The sequence below is a fragment of the Mercenaria mercenaria genome, chromosome 1 (assembly GCF_021730395.1).
Source record: "Mercenaria mercenaria strain notata chromosome 1, MADL_Memer_1, whole genome shotgun sequence".
NCBI classification, from domain to species: Eukaryota; Metazoa; Mollusca; class Bivalvia; order Venerida; family Veneridae; genus Mercenaria; species Mercenaria mercenaria.
This window is the reverse complement of record NC_069361.1, coordinates 37,080,899-37,097,373: the sequence shown is the minus strand read 5'-3', so window position 1 is coordinate 37,097,373 and position 16,475 is coordinate 37,080,899. Positions and strand designations below refer to the sequence as shown.

General features: G+C 35.4%; 1 protein-coding gene across 3 annotated transcripts in view; it reads left to right on the top strand.

The window, feature by feature from the left end:
• Positions 1-16,475, top strand: part of LOC128545901 (uncharacterized) — a 105,082-nt gene that overhangs the window by 73,854 nt on the left and 14,753 nt on the right. The window lies entirely within an intron of this gene.

Genomic DNA, 16,475 nt, shown 5'->3' with positions numbered 1-16,475 from the left:
TTATTTAGACAAGATGAAAATAAATAGTATTTTGTATTTTGCAAGCATTTATATCTTCTAACTATTCTATTTCAAGTATAATTTCCATTAAATTCTATAATTTCATAAATGCACAAAATACTGTCATTGTTTTTAAAATTCCGGCGTTATGTAATTTCATTGAACTCGTATATTATAATTAGCTAATTCATTTTAACCAGATGATTTTGGTTTTGAATAATATTGCAACAATATTTAATAAAACACTATTTATGTTTAGTAATTGAATATGTTGAAGGCTGAGTTGCGAAAATACATCACACATCCAAAATTCGATTTCATTCATCAAAGTATTGTGGTCGATAATTGCCCCAAGTGCAATGATGCCCATTTGTTTTAATTCCGAGATATGAATCTAATTATAGTTGATTACTTATTTGAGTGTTTCATGCTGTGTTCTAAATTTTCCACTGATCAGTTCGTTAACCAATAAAAATGTTACTAGTCAAGCATTAAGTACATGTGAAAATTAAAGACTTGAAAACAGTCATTGTTCATCATAGTTGTGATATTGTGTTTAACTTAAAAGTTATAAAATTACGCTGGAATTAAAAAGTGACCTATAATGACACTTCGTCAACGGAAGAATCAAATTTTGCATTTTCTTGTAAAATACATGGGTGACGACAAGAAACAGATCAGGAATTAAAGGATTTATTAGAACTAACGATGAGGTAATTGAAGATTTCACTTCGTTATCTTATATCTTATTATTTTCCAGGAGTTTTTCATAATATGAGCCGCGCCTTGAGAAAACCAACAAAGTAGCTTTGCGACCTGCGTGGATCCTGACAGCCTGCGCATCCGCGCGGTCTGATCAGGACCTGTGTTGTTCGCTAACTGTTTCTCTTACTGCAGTAGGTTATGAAAGCGAACAGCTTGGATCCTGTCTAGACTGCGCGGTCACAAAGCCACTTTGTTGATTTTTTCATGGCGCGGCTCAATTATATAGTGAATTTTTTTTTTTCAGATATTATCAGATTACGAGTTTAAAAATCATATATTTACAGCTTTCTGTAATATTTTAGTGATCAAGTCTGCTACATGTAAATAAGGCGTTGAAGGTGTTACATAGTGAAGTTAATAATATCGAAAATGATTTTATAATGTATATAAAATATCTGCATTTAAAACGGAATTGATTTTCACCCGATAATGTTCATGAAACTTTTGCAATAAAAATGATCGATTTAATAAAAACTAGAAATATATATCATGATAACAGATAAATTTTCCATGGATGCAAAATAAATATCATAAAAATAATTTTAAGTCAGTGCTTTAAACTCCAACAGAAATACGTATGTTTTCATTATATAAACTAACTCTTTATGAAATTAGAAAAAAGCGATCCATCTATCTATTTTTTGGCCTCGAATTGCCACTAAATAAGGAGCGTTAAAACAACACAGAGATATTCCACACTGATAAGCTATAGATGCGCTTTGAATATAATTATAATGCCATTTTACTTTTTCGCATCATTGTTTTGGTACATTTATTTTGGAAACAGTTCGGTGAAATTTGTTACGTTACGCAAGAAAAAGACTGCCATTGCTCATGAACTAAAGTCTATGCACTACTTCTTTATTTACTAACTCAAAGAGTTCTTTGACTAACTTTAAAACATTTAAAATATATTAAAACTTTGAAAACACATTTATAACAACAATGTATTTACACCCGATACCTTCCATTCACAGGTTTATTTTTAGATTACACGCCACGCCTATATGTCATATCAATAAATATGTTACTCCATGTACTTTACTATTCGCATTATGGTTAACAATTTTGCTTTACTGTATGTTTTTAAATTGACGGCATTTTTTTATTATTAAAGATTTTTCGGCGACGCCGTCTAAATTCGTTTTCGTTTCCTATGCCACGTGACTTCAGTTTGCAAATCAAACTACTTGATAACGCATTATAGATAATTTATCAAAATGGAAGATTTATGCAACACTTTGCCTGATTGGACGAGAGTGTCAATTTCTTTCACTCTGTTGATTGTGCTACGCTGAGTGAAATGTAGACAAAGCGTTTATCCTAAACGACGCTGTTCACAGTTTTAAAGCTAACTTTGGCTCAGTATATTTAGCAAGAATATTGATATATCTCAAAATGATAAGTAAGTTTAATAAATATGATAAAAACCTGTTCAAATACCAACATATATCAAATTAAAGAAAGAGCTGAATACGGTCTGCGTATCACATGAATAAGGGTGTGATAAGAGTCTTTTTTGTTACAATTGTCGTCTGTATATGAAAAGGTTTCTTGCTTTGGTGACTTATTCAGATTGCATATTAAAATGAGTACTTGTTTGCTTTGATATATTTGTTATAAATTATTTAACTGATTTATTATATATGAATATTTTCTTTAGTATGGTATGCAAATATTGAACTCAGTTGAAATCTGTTTTATTATATATATGCTATATAATGACTGAATCTCATTACACTGAAATGAAGGTACGCTGCATACAGTTTATCTATTTGATATGACTACGGTCAAACTTTGCTTATAAAACAGAAATATTGAAATAATTACAATTGTATGTTTTGCTTGACCTTCACTTTTTTATAGGTGTGACGTCATTGTCCAAAGATTCATGAATAGCGAATATGCTATTTGTTAAAGCGGGATCAGTTGGCCTATTTTAGAAATAAATAAAAATAATAAATAAAAAAATCCTTTAATTGATTTTTTCTCATGTATTCTAATCAAACTTGATTTGTAGTGTAGCGTACCCCTCGTATAGCGTTGGCCTGTTAGCTACACAAGGAGAGCCACACGAGTTCGCCTGGGCCCGGCTTATGGTAGGTTAGGCTTTGGAAATTTATTACGGAGGCTATTGAACAGTTAAAATTTTATTAACATATAACTAGTAAACAAGATGAATATACATAGTCAAACATACAGCATAAAAGTTTATATAGATATTAATATTGGCAAGACAAATATCAAACATGCAAAATTCAGTTCCGCGACGCTCTGCTATATTACAGTGCACATGGAGTATGGAGAATAATAAGGTTCATAGTCTATAGAATATTAAATATTTTACTATCCTTATTTGTGGAACAATGTATCTTCATGCGACGCCGAATACACCCTGCCGTTTGTCACTTTTTAAAACACTAAATCGCACTTAGCCTATTTTACACTAAAATTCACTTTGTCAGTTTTACACTAAAAATAACTTTGTCACTTTACACTAAAAGACACTTAAAATGTATTTTACACTAAAATTCACTTAGTCAAATTTTCACACTAATATTCACTTAGTCAAATTTCACACTAAAATTCACTTTGTCAGTTTTACACTAAAAATCACTTTGTCACTTTTACACTAAAAGACACTTAAATGTATTTTACACTAAAACCCACTTAGTCGAATTTCGCACTAAAATTCACTGTCAGTTTTACACTAAAAATCACTTTGTCAATTCAATACCGCGCCGATATGTCACTCATTATTCTAGAACTGTTTAGTAAAACCCGATAGATCACTAAAATTGGACAAAATCACTAAACTAAGCTTTATAACATCCCTTGGATTAACGGTACCAAGAGTTACTTAATGTAGTAGATAATCGATCAACACTTTAGTAAATATCACTAATAATTTACGGCACTTCGTAAAATAATTTGACCTTCGGTTTCACTGGAGATGGGCTAATACTGGTTTCACTAAATTTCAATAACTTGGAAACAGGACTAATATTTATTTCACTAAAGTTTAGAACAAATATAATTTTAGACTCTGGAATAATATTACTACCTCTTCGTCCGTTGGCATCTTCTGGATTTTAGTTTTTAGTCTTTTAGTAGACTTAAAACTTTAGTAAAATATTAGATTTTAGTGCGACCGTTCAGGGTGCATGACCAACACCGAATGAGCACAGGTCAACATAAACAAAACTCCGCGCGCTGATTACCTCATTAAAATGACGTCATACACAGTGAGGCGAACGTGCGGTAACATGGCCGCCATAACCAGGAAGTAAGCGACAAATAATAATTATTTCACAGTTTTCAACGTAACTTAATGATTATAAAAGGCAACATCGGTGGATTTATTAATAATTTAAGTAAGTTTATCAATTCCTAACGTGTTTATAACTTGTGACTTTATAATTAACTTGATAATAAGCATCAAAATGACAAATTAAGGGTACGAACATTCCGTCTACATTTCTGAAAAAGAATGCAATCAAACGAAGTCACACAGTATTATACCAATATAACATGTGATAAATTTCATTGTGTTAATATCAAGCAACATACAAATAATGTGAATCTCCCTAAATATAACTTGATTATTCATAAAATATTGCATTGAATTTGGCTGTCTATACCACATACATTTCAGGGAGGGTGGGGTAGAAATTCATCAAAATAATGGCATAGTTCGGCAACATATTTACAGATGAACACATGCATAAGAACATTATATATCTAAACACTATCAAATGCTTTATGTACAAAAAAAAAAAAATAATAAATTGAAGAGCTAAGGAACCATCCAAGAAAGCTTAATCCACTGTAAAGCAAACTCATACTACAGGGTCGTTACATTGCCCCCCTCCGTAAAAGTTTTGGTCTCCAAAAATAAAACAAAATTTCCATACATAACTTTCCCTCTGCACAATTTCTGTAAAGAATAAACACTAAGATGAATATTTAAAAAAAAAAAATAAGTTTGACAATAACCTCAACATCAGTAATGCTCATGATGAAAAATACTCTATCCTTATTAATACAACAATAAGCATCCGTAGTTTTCAAACACCCTAATAACAATTTAATAGTAAGCAATATAATGCATAGTACATTTAAAATACACAAACAATTTCAACCAAAGCAAATGAAAAAGGCAATGCATATTTCTACAACATGAAACAAATACAAAATTACAGTCAAGTTTAAAAACAACAACAAAATTTATTTATAAGTATTCAAAACGTTATCTCCTCTGTCTGAATAGTTTATAGTATTTCATACTTTGCTGTCAACTCGATCAATTAGAAACTTTGGCAACACTAATGTATCATCGTACAATCAATCACCATCAAGTGCACTTTACCATTTGAATCACATCAAATAATTACTATTAAAATCACCTTTCAGAAATACACACGAAAGAAAATCTACACCTAATCTCATCCTTAAAACTTAGTACGCAACACCACCAACACATATTCACGAGCGATTGCCTATCCTTTGCAGATTGGCACTTACCACACTTAACTGTTCTATTTTGCCCACTAACGCGTCTGCCAGAGCAGGTAGTCGGTAGTAAACAGCCTCATAATACAATTCATAAAGATATCGCAAGTCATGGGGCAAAGTCCTCAGGTCACACATACCATTACGTAGAAAATTCAAAACAAAACGAAAGTGGGCTGGATCACGATCGAGAAAGTATATATTACCATTCCGAGGAGTCATTCCACCTTCGGACACAACTTCTGCCAGTAAAGAATCTGGTTCTTTTTGGAGAGTAACCCTTGAAGTTTCAAATCTTTGTCCGCCGATATTCAGAATAATTCGCTCATTCTGAGCTTTCTGGAGAAGCGGAATTACAGACTCCAACTCTGAAACCAACTCCTCCATGGGACAAGCAGTTAACTGATCATTGGCATCTTTTGCTAAATCATTCTTCTGTACAACACCCTGTACCGCTTTGTTATTTTCATTTGTCGTTTTGTCACTTGTTTGTTTCACTTTTTTACTTGCGTTCTGTTCTTCACTAATTTGTTTCAAATGTTCACCTATCTTCTGTTTCTCATCTCCTACACTAACTTTTGTCTGTTTTATTTCATTTGGTTCTTGCATTTTATTCAGCTGGTCATCATTCATTTCCTCCTTAGATACATTTTTCATAGACTTCTCACTCATTGCATTTTCACTTGGTTTTGATTTGTTCGTTTCTTCCTTGTTTTCTTTCTCTTTTCGTTTTACATTCACTTCTCTTCCGCCATTACTTTCTTTTCCTTTGGTATTTTGTTTTTCGTCTTCTGCTTTATATTTTCCATTTGGATGTTTCTTTTCCCCTGTTTCTCCAATTCTCTTTAATTTTACACTTACGTCTCTTATGCCTCCCCTTTTGATTTCCATTGTCTTTTGTTTCACTATTACTTTACAATTCTCTGTTTCTGATTTCTTATTTTCTTCATCCTTTTCAGTCATCTTTTGTTTTTCACTAGCTTTTACACTTTCCTTATTAACTTTTCTATTTTCTGATTTTGGTTTGTCACTTTCTTCACTCTTTTCAGTCTTCCTTCGTTTTTCACTGTCGTTACGAATTTCTACACTTTCCTTGTTTTCAATTTTTCTATTTTCTGATTTTGGTTTGTCACTTTCTTCACTCTTTTCAGTCTTCTTTCGTTTTTCACCCACTTCACTAATTTCTTCACTTGCCTTGTTACTAATTTTACTAGTTTCTGATTTTGGTTTGTGTTTAATTGCATTTTTCTTTCTTTTTACAGGTACACTTAACTCATCATCAGTGTCGCTATCGCTTGTTTCAGAGAGGCGCGATCTTTTCCATGTTCTCTTTCTCTTTTTGCGAGAAATTACAGTGCTCGCGGAAGAGGTACTGCTGGTGGTGTCAGTAGAGGAGGAGTCACCGGAAGAACTACTGGAAGAGGAGGAAGAGGTGGAGAACAAACCAACAGATCTCTTTGAAGCTGCCTCTTCCTCATAGTCCAACTCCTCAGAACTTATATCCTCGTAAACTGGTTTGGAGTCCTTGAACTTAACAACTCTCTCTGGAGTATTTAGAGGGGAAATTGGTCGGCAGACCATTTGGACCAGTTCATCAACTGAAAACTCATCTGCCCCAACTTGAGTGGGCCCATAGTCTTGCTTCAGTAGACGTATATGTCTTAAATACCCGGATTCCACCTTTTTAGTTAATTTAGGCATTTCTACCCGTTTCCATTCCAGAAATTTTTCAGCTGCCCCCTCACGGTTACCTTCGGGATCCATTAATTCGAAGTCCATAAGTGTCAAATTCAGGCATGGTTTGTGCTTATACGACCTTCTAGTAAATAATTTACGACATTTAAGACACTGATATAAGAAGTGGCTATGTTGTTCTTGCAAGTGTCTACTGGCGAGGTTATACCTAGGAAACGTCACGTTCTGGCAGACGACACACAAAAACTGAAGAATAAAGGAAAGTGAGATATAACAAACTTCTGCTAAAGTTATCTTTCACATAAAAGCACTGTTACGCTTGTAATAAACAATTGTGAAAACTCGTAATTTTAATGTTAGACTTCATCTAAAATACATTGAAAGATGTGAGTTCTCGATCCTAAATGCTCTAGTTACTATCTGTTTTGAGCCAAGAGACTTTTTCACCTTTATACAATGATAGGCGGTCATGGTGAATTTACTGTCCGACTTATTGTTGGACTGTTCAGGATTTCCTATGGCTAAATCAATTGGTAAGATTATATCCCTTCCAAACATCATCATACCTGGGGAAAACCCGGTACTTTCTTGCACCGAGGCATTATAAGCCAATGTTAAAATTGGTAAGTATTTATCCCAGTCCCTTTGAGTCGTTGATACGAATTTTGACAACATTGTTTGTACTGTTCTATGGGCCCTCTCGCAGAGTCCGTCTGATTGAGGCCTGTAGGGCGTGGTTCTCGTCTTATCTGACCCCAGTATATGACACATTTCTTTGAATACACGAGATTCAAAGTTTGGACCCTGATCTGAATGTATTTGCCGGGGAACCCCAAACACAGAAACAAATTTCTCTACAAACTTTGAAGCTATTGTAACAGCTTCTTGATTTTCTAAAGGGATTGCCATTGTCCACTTGGTAAAATAGTCAACTATAGTTAGTATGTACTTATTTCCTAACTCGGTTTTTGGTAGAGGTCCCATAATATCCATCCCTATTCTCTCTAAGGGAGCGCCAACGCTATACAGCCTCATAGCCGCCTTTGCTTTTCTAGTCGGCCCCCTTCTAGACGAACATAGATCACATTTTTGACACCAGTCCATTACATCCTTCTTCAGTCCAAACCAAAAGAACCTCTGACGTACTTTGCCCAATGTTTTCTTAATGCCAAGGTGTCCCCCTGTAGGACTATTGTGTAATTCCTTCAGTGCTTCTGGCACTAATGCCTTCGGAAGCACTATGAGATATTCAATGTCACTTCCATCCTTTGCTTCCCACAGATAATATAACATCCCCTCTTTGATCCGCAGTGACTCTAATCTATTCCAATAAAATTTGAGCATAACAGAATGCGACGCTACTTCCGACCATTCTGGTTTCACCTGCTCTCCCTTCCACTGCTTTAATAATTTTATGACTATATCCTCATCTTGATAGGTAATTATGTTCTGCCTACTTATATCAACATCTATCTTGCAGACCTCCTCTTTCCTGTTCGAGTCCCTGTCCATGCATGAGTCTATAACATAACCACTCCGACATGACGACGTATGAACAGTACCGGAAAACACATCTTCTAAACCATCTAATTGAGCAACTATTCCTTTACTGTCCTCAGTAGTGCAATCTTTGACGATAGAGGGGCAAACGGTCAACGTCTGGCCACTCTTATCGTTATCCTTAAGACTGTCCACCTCTTCCTTAACGCATGTGGTTTCCCTGCAAACGTTTTCTGCTAGCATTTGGGCGTCTGCTAATCTGGAACAACCACTTGCACATTCGCTAACAGCATTTGATGCTTCTTCTAATGAGTTCCGACAGATGTCAACCATACGGTTCAGTTTAACATCTGTCCTCTTTGAACTTTCCTTTCTATTACCTTCTTTCTCTCCTTTCAATCGCTTGAGGTCATCAGCAGATGCTGAATATCTTTCTTCAGCTCGGTTACAATACGTACAGCCAAAATCTTGGCATGGTCTCCTGGACAAGGCATCGGCATTTGAATGCACGCGACCTGCCCTATGTTTTATTTCATAATCATAAGTTGATAAAATCTCCAGCCATCTGGCAATTTGTCCCTCCGGACTCTTAAAATTCGATAACCACCTTAGGGCTCCGTGATCACTTCTCACAATAAAATGTTGCCCATATAGATAGTGGTGATAATGTTTAACTGCACTGATTACAGCTAGCAGTTCCCTTCTGGTCACACAGTACTGTCTCTCCGGCTTTGATAAACACTTGCTGTAATAGGATATAACTTTTTCCTCACCATCTTGTACCTGTGAAAGTACTGCCCCCAAACCAACGCCACTAGCATCCGCATCAAGAATATATACACCGGCCGATAAGGGATAAGCAAGTACTGGTGCATTCGTTAAAGCCATTTTCAATGTTTGAAATGCTTTCTCACAGTCACTTGACCATGCAAAGCATACTCCTTTTTCAGTCAATTTATGTAGCGGTTTAGCTATTGTAGAAAAATTCAAAACGAATTTTCTATAGTACGAGCAAAGTCCTAAAAAACTTCTAATTTCCTTTACACTTTTGGGTGTTCTCCAGTTCACTACATCTTCGATTTTCTTAGGATCAGTCGCTATTCCTTCTTTACTAATTAAATGCCCTAGGAACCCCACTTGTCGTTGAAACAGGACGCATTTTTCGGGACTTAGTTTTAAATTAGCCTCACTCATTCTCTGAAATATTTCTTCTAGACTCGCTATATGACCTTCAAAAGTCTTAGAATATGAAATGACGTCGTCTAAATATACAAGACAATCTTTTCAAGTAAGACCAGCTAACACTCGTTCCATTAGTCTTTCAAAAGTGGCTGGTGAGTTGCAGAGACCGAATGGCATAACAGAAAATTGCCATAACCCGCTACCTTGTACCGAAAATGCCGTTTTGGGGCGATCTTTTTCAGCCAACCCGACTTGCCAAAATCCAGATTTGCAATCAAGTGTGCTAAACCAAGCAGAACCGGACAGTGCATCTAATGTGTCGTCTATACGTGGCAGAGGTTGGCTATCCTTAACCGTACAATCATTGATCTTCCTGAAATCACAGCAAAAGCGAATAGATCCGTTTGATTTTGTAACCATGACCACGGGACTACACCAAGGACTTACGGACGGTTCAATGATTCCCTTCTCAGCCATATCTTTAATCTCTTTTTCTGCTACTAAACGTTTGGCAAGTGGCACTCTGTATGGAGCCTGCTTAACTGGCTTGGCACTGCCAGTGTCAATAGTGTGTTCCACAATATGTGTTCTACCAATATCATCTGCAGTTTTTGAAAACACATTTTGATGTTTTATTAGCAATTCTTTTACTTTTTGCTGTTGTGGGTGCGTCAAATTCGCTTTTGCCCTTTCATATACTTCTTTTAAGTGTGTTGGCACTTCAGTGCATTTTTCATTTGATAACACTCCTACTGATTCAACATTTTTAACATCAGGCACACCTACCGGCTCGTAGTAGGCAGCTATTGTTTTCCTGTATACAGTGCACGGCACACTACTAAGGTTCGCCAATCGAATAGGTACCTCACCTTTCTTAAGGTCAACCAAAGCTTTGGCTACCAAGAGACCACTTTTCTCAGAAAATTTAAGATTAGGTTCAACTATACCAATCGTATCTGCAACCGAACCTACAGGCGTGCCAGAAATGATAACTTCAGTTTCTGCTGGTATTACTACATTTTCTTTTACTTCGATACGGCAACAGCTGTAGGCACATATGTCATCTTTACGGAAACATTTGATTAATTCACCATTGACTTTCAAACAATGATTACTAAGATCTATTTGGCAGTCATTGGATTTAAAGAAATCCATACCGATAATGCCATCACTCTTAATATTTGCAAGAAGAACCTCTTGCTTAAAAGTTTGTTTTCCAAGTTTGAAGGAAGTATGAATTTTTCCATGGAAGGGAGAAGTATCCCCCGTGGCGGTAGTTAGTGATATGTTAACTGGACTCATTTCTGGTCTTTCAGCTTTTGGCCATTTTTCAAATAGGTCTTTATTCAAAATAGTAACACTCGAACCAGTATCCACAAGCATTACAACATCTGTGTTTAACATATTAACCACTACAAAGCAACCATTATCTGTTGAAGTTTTGCTACTGTTACTTATTTTCTGGGACCGGTTATTTATTGTCGAGCTCCGGCCCCTGAACTCAACATTCGTTCGTTTCCCTGAACCTCGGCTTTTCTGGGGATTTGGTTCATGTTTCTACTTGGTTGGCTAAATTTGTTTGGCCTATTCTGTCTTCCGTAATTCCTGTCATTAGAATAATTTCTCTGATTACTACTGTCGTTATAGTGGTAATTTGTATGTTGGGAACGGTATTCATAGCTTTTCATTTGTTCCATCAAATTTCTCAACTGACTAGATAATTCGTTTAACCTCTTGTCGGTTCTATCTGTTTCATGTGTTACATTTCTTACAGAATGTCGACCTCTGCTTTTATCAGCAACTTTATGTGCATCCAAACGAACAGCAATTCGTTCCGCCTCACCAATGGACTTAGGACCAACCTCCCTGAGTCTTAATCGCATTTCTGTATCAGGCAAAGCATCAATGAAATAATCAAGTGCAAGCAACTCTACAACCTCTGATGAGGCACCCGGATATGCCTTCCTAGTTAATTTTCTAACAGATTGTGCTAATTCCGGAATTGTTTCATTTCTTTCTAACAATCTAACTTGTAACTGCGAGCGGAAAACTTCAGCTCGGTGTACGGAACCATAACGATTTTGCAATGCACTCACGATCGCGTTAAAGTCACGACGTTTCTCACCATCTAATTCAAATAAAATGGCGCGAGCAGGGCCTACCATACTACTAGCAAGATAAAGTGACTTCGTGTCATAAGTCCAACCATTTAATTCCGAAACAATATTGAATTGGGCTAGATACTCGTCCAGATCGTCTGAACCATCATAATTATGCGGTTTTAGTTTGTTATGCGAGTTATGGTTATTTGCAAAACCATCTCCCCTGCCTAGGCTGGTTTCCACATGACTCGGCCCGGAAACTGATCGTGTATCTGAGCTAACGGTATTGGCTAAAAATCGGCCACTATTCATAGGTACTAAGGGGGTATCAGTATTATTGTTCAAATCTGATCCGTATGGAGTGCTATTTATTGGCCCCTCTCCTTGGGTATTGGCTCGAGAACTCACACCTGGACTAGCAACGTAAACTTGTTTATGATTGCTAGACGGTACCTTTGTAATATTTATTTGTTCTTGCATATTATGAAGTTTGTCATCAAATTCGGTCAAATAACACATAAGATCTTGTTTTACAGAATGTACACTTTTCTGTAAATCATTACTCATATCACAGATAAGTTTTTCAAACCTATTATGTACACTAGCCCCATCTCCAGCATTTACCGATGTGCTACCTATTGGTACACAAGGACTTTCGCTTTCATAACGACCTGATAAAATTTCGTCTTGGGGCATCTCATCGCCGCTTTCATCGTTTGAATCGGGATTTTTAAAGGTAACTGTATCAGATTCATCCATAGTTACTCTGCTAAAACCTACCACCGGTACCAGGAAATTATTTGACTCACTGTACAATATTTAATCAAAGTTATACCTTAATAAGGACACTATCGTCTGCACATGAAGTCAAAATTATTATCCCACCGCTGCCACCAATTTTGTAGCGTACCCCTCGTATAGCGTTGGCCTGTTAGCTACACAAGGAGAGCCACACGAGTTCGCCTGGGCCCGGCTTATGGTAGGTTAGGCTTTGGAAATTTATTACGGAGGCTATTGAACAGTTAAAATTTTATCAACATATAACTAGTAAACAAGATGAATATACATAGTCAAACATACAGCATAAAAGTTTATATAGATATTAATATTGGCAAGACAAATATCAAACATGCAAAATTCAGTTCCGCGACGCTCTGCTATATTACAGTGCACATGGAGTATGGAGAATAATAAGGTTCATAGTCTATAGAATATTAAATATTTTACTATCCTTATTTGTGGAACAATGTATCTTCATGCGACGCCGAATACACCCTGCCGTTTGTCACTTTTTAAAACACTAAATCGCACTTAGCCTATTTTACACTAAAATTCACTTTGTCAGTTTTACACTAAAAATAACTTTGTCACTTTACACTAAAAGACACTTAAAATGTATTTTACACTAAAATTCACTTAGTCAAATTTTCACACTAATATTCACTTAGTCAAATTGCACACTAAAATTCACTTTGTCAGTTTTACACTAAAAATCACTTTGTCACTTTTACACTAAAAGACACTTAAATGTATTTTACACTAAAACCCACTTAGTCGAATTTCGCACTAAAATTCACTGTCAGTTTTACACTAAAAATCACTTTGTCAATTCAATACCGCGCCGATATGTCACTCATTATTCTAGAACTGTTTAGTAAAACCCGATAGATCACTAAAATTGGACAAAATCACTAAACTAAGCTTTATAACATCCCTTGGATTAACGGTACCAAGAGTTACTTAATGTAGTAGATAATCGATCAACACTTTAGTAAATATCACTAATAATTTACGGCACTTCGTAAAATAATTTGACCTTCGGTTTCACTGGAGATGGGCTAATACTGGTTTCACTAAATTTCAATAACTTGGAAACAGGACTAATATTTATTTCACTAAAGTTTAGAACAAATATAATTTTAGACTCTGGAATAATATTACTACTTCTTCGTCCGTTGGCATCTTCTGGATTTTAGTTTTTAGTCTTTTAGTAGACTTAAAACTTTAGTAAAATATTAGATTTTAGTGCGACCGTTCAGGGTGCATGACCAACACCGAATGAGCACAGGTCAACATAAACAAAACTCCGCGCGCTGATTACCTCATTAAAATGACGTCATACACAGTGAGGCTGAACGTGCGGTAACATGGCCGCCATAACCAGGAAGTAAGCGACAAATAATAATTATTTCACAGTTTTCAGCGTAACTTAATGATTATAAAAGGCAACATCGGTGGATTTATTAATAATTTAAGTAAGTTTATCAATTCCTAACGTGTTTATAACTTGTGACTTTATAATTAACTTGATAATAAGCATCAAAATGACAAATTAAGGGTACGAACATTCCGTCTACATTTCTGAAAAAGAATGCAATCAAACGAAGTCACACAGTATTATACCAATATAACATGTGATAAATTTCATTGTGTTAATATCAAGCAACATACAAATAATGTGAATCTCCCTAAATATAACTTGATTATTCATAAAATATTGCATTGAATTTGGCTGTCTATACCACATACATTTCAGGGAGGGTGGGGTAGAAATTCATCAAAATAATGGCATAGTTCGGCAACATATTTACAGATGAACACATGCATAAGAACATTATATATCTAAACACTATCAAATGCTTTATGTACAAAAAAAAATAAATAATAAATTGAAGAGCTAAGGAACCATCCAAGAAAGCTTAATCCACTGTAAAGCAAACTCATACTACAGGGTCGTTACAGTAGCATCTTTATTAGGCCCGCAGCCAACTTTGTTCAGCTGGGACATTTAACCCCTTTTAGGGGCTGCTAGAGCTAAAACTAGAAATGCCTTTATACAGCGTCTCATGAACAGCTTGGTGGATCTTTGTCATACTTGGTCTGGAGCATCATTATAAGGTCCTCTTCCAAATTTATTTATATAGGAACTTGGGCCCTATTAGGGACCACTATAGCTAAAAGTAGATATGCCTTTCTTCGCATTAACCATTAAAATGTAATGGATTTTTATCAAACTCGATGTGTAACAATATCGTAAGGTCTCCTGCTATTTTGTTACAAATGGGGACGGGGACCAATTTAGCTAAAAATATAAACACGTTTAATGACCTCTTCTCATGAACCGCTTCATGAATCTTCATCAAACTACTGCTGTAATTATTCGTCTAAGGATAAACGAAACAAAATTGCAACCCTACGAAACCTTTGCGAAAAATTAAAAGAGAACCATTTAAATTGTTAAAGTGCGGTGTTTAGTTTTGGAATTTGAAAAATGTTAGATGAAAGATGAATGTTAGATGAAAAATTCATAAACTTCTTTCCTTATTACAATTCGCCGACCATCATTTTTAAAGATATTTCTTATTTAATTCTGTTTTTTGCCTTTCCTAGCCGAAAGTCCAAATTTAATATCCGCATTGATTTCAATTTATTTACTTTTTAGACATAATAGCTATTTACGACCGCGCTGTATGAAATTTTACCGGTAATTTTACTGAAAATAGGCCGTTTTTAAGTAATTTTGTTTAGTTTAAGGTTTATATCTTAATGAAAATGCCCTGACAATCTAGCTGTATCTATCTTTTATCGATGTGGAAAGTTGGAAGCAAATCTATTGGATAATAAAAGATCTACACGCATTTCCTGAGTACGGGACACCTCGATTTCGCGGTATAATTCTTAGCTAAAATTTACCTGTTTACCCGTTTGCCTGCTTTCGGTTGCCTGTCGTCGTCTGCTTGTTTACTGTACTTCCTCACTTCTGGATTTTCCTATGTGATTCCTACTGGATTTCTTAAAGTTATTTGAGCCGTGCCATGGGAAAACCAACATAGTGGGTTTGCGACCAGCATGGATCCAGTCTGGTCAGAATCCATGCTGTCCGCTTTTAAAGCCTATTGGCATTGGAGAAACTGTAACGGAACAGCATGAATCCTGACCAGACTGCGTGGATGCGCAGGCTAGTCTGGATCCATGCTGGTCGCAAACCCACTATGTTGGTTTTCTCATGGCACGGCTCATTTCTTATTAAAGTTTTATTACCTTTGTTTCTATTCTATGTAAAACATGTAAAAATTGTGTAAATTTGGTTAAAACTGTTAAAACTAGCTAAAATTGGATAAAATAAGAGTCGGCCTTTGCCGAAAACGAAAACACAAAGACTCTTATTTCTGATTTTTATTGTGCCTAAAGATTTAATAAAATTGATATGATTAATGTATGTTCATAATACATATCACATTGTGCAACTGTTTCTTTACAAAAATAAGTGTCAAGTGTCAAGTACGTGTATCATACAGTATTTGACTATGCTTAAAATACTGATGACAATAAACAGTATGAAAAGTGACACTTCCTGCAAGTGTTAAACGGGTCATTTTTTGTTTCTCCAACCTCGGTACTCCACAATGACATGAGACAGTTTTTGCTATTATATATATTGCTTATATTTCTGTGTTATTTTGTGAATGAATATAAACATTTATCCTCTACAGGAAATCATTAAATTTCAACTTAAAACTACAAAATTGCAACGCCAAGCCCTACGTGTAAATTTTGAAATTTATCCAAAAGGTAAGATAGGAATAAATTTTAATTTGTTAAATACTATAGATATTTACTAAACTAATGGAATGATTACATATCAACATTAATTTTATTTATTTGTTCTTAAACCCTATTATTTGTCTATTTTAACAGAAAAAAACTAATGCAATTATA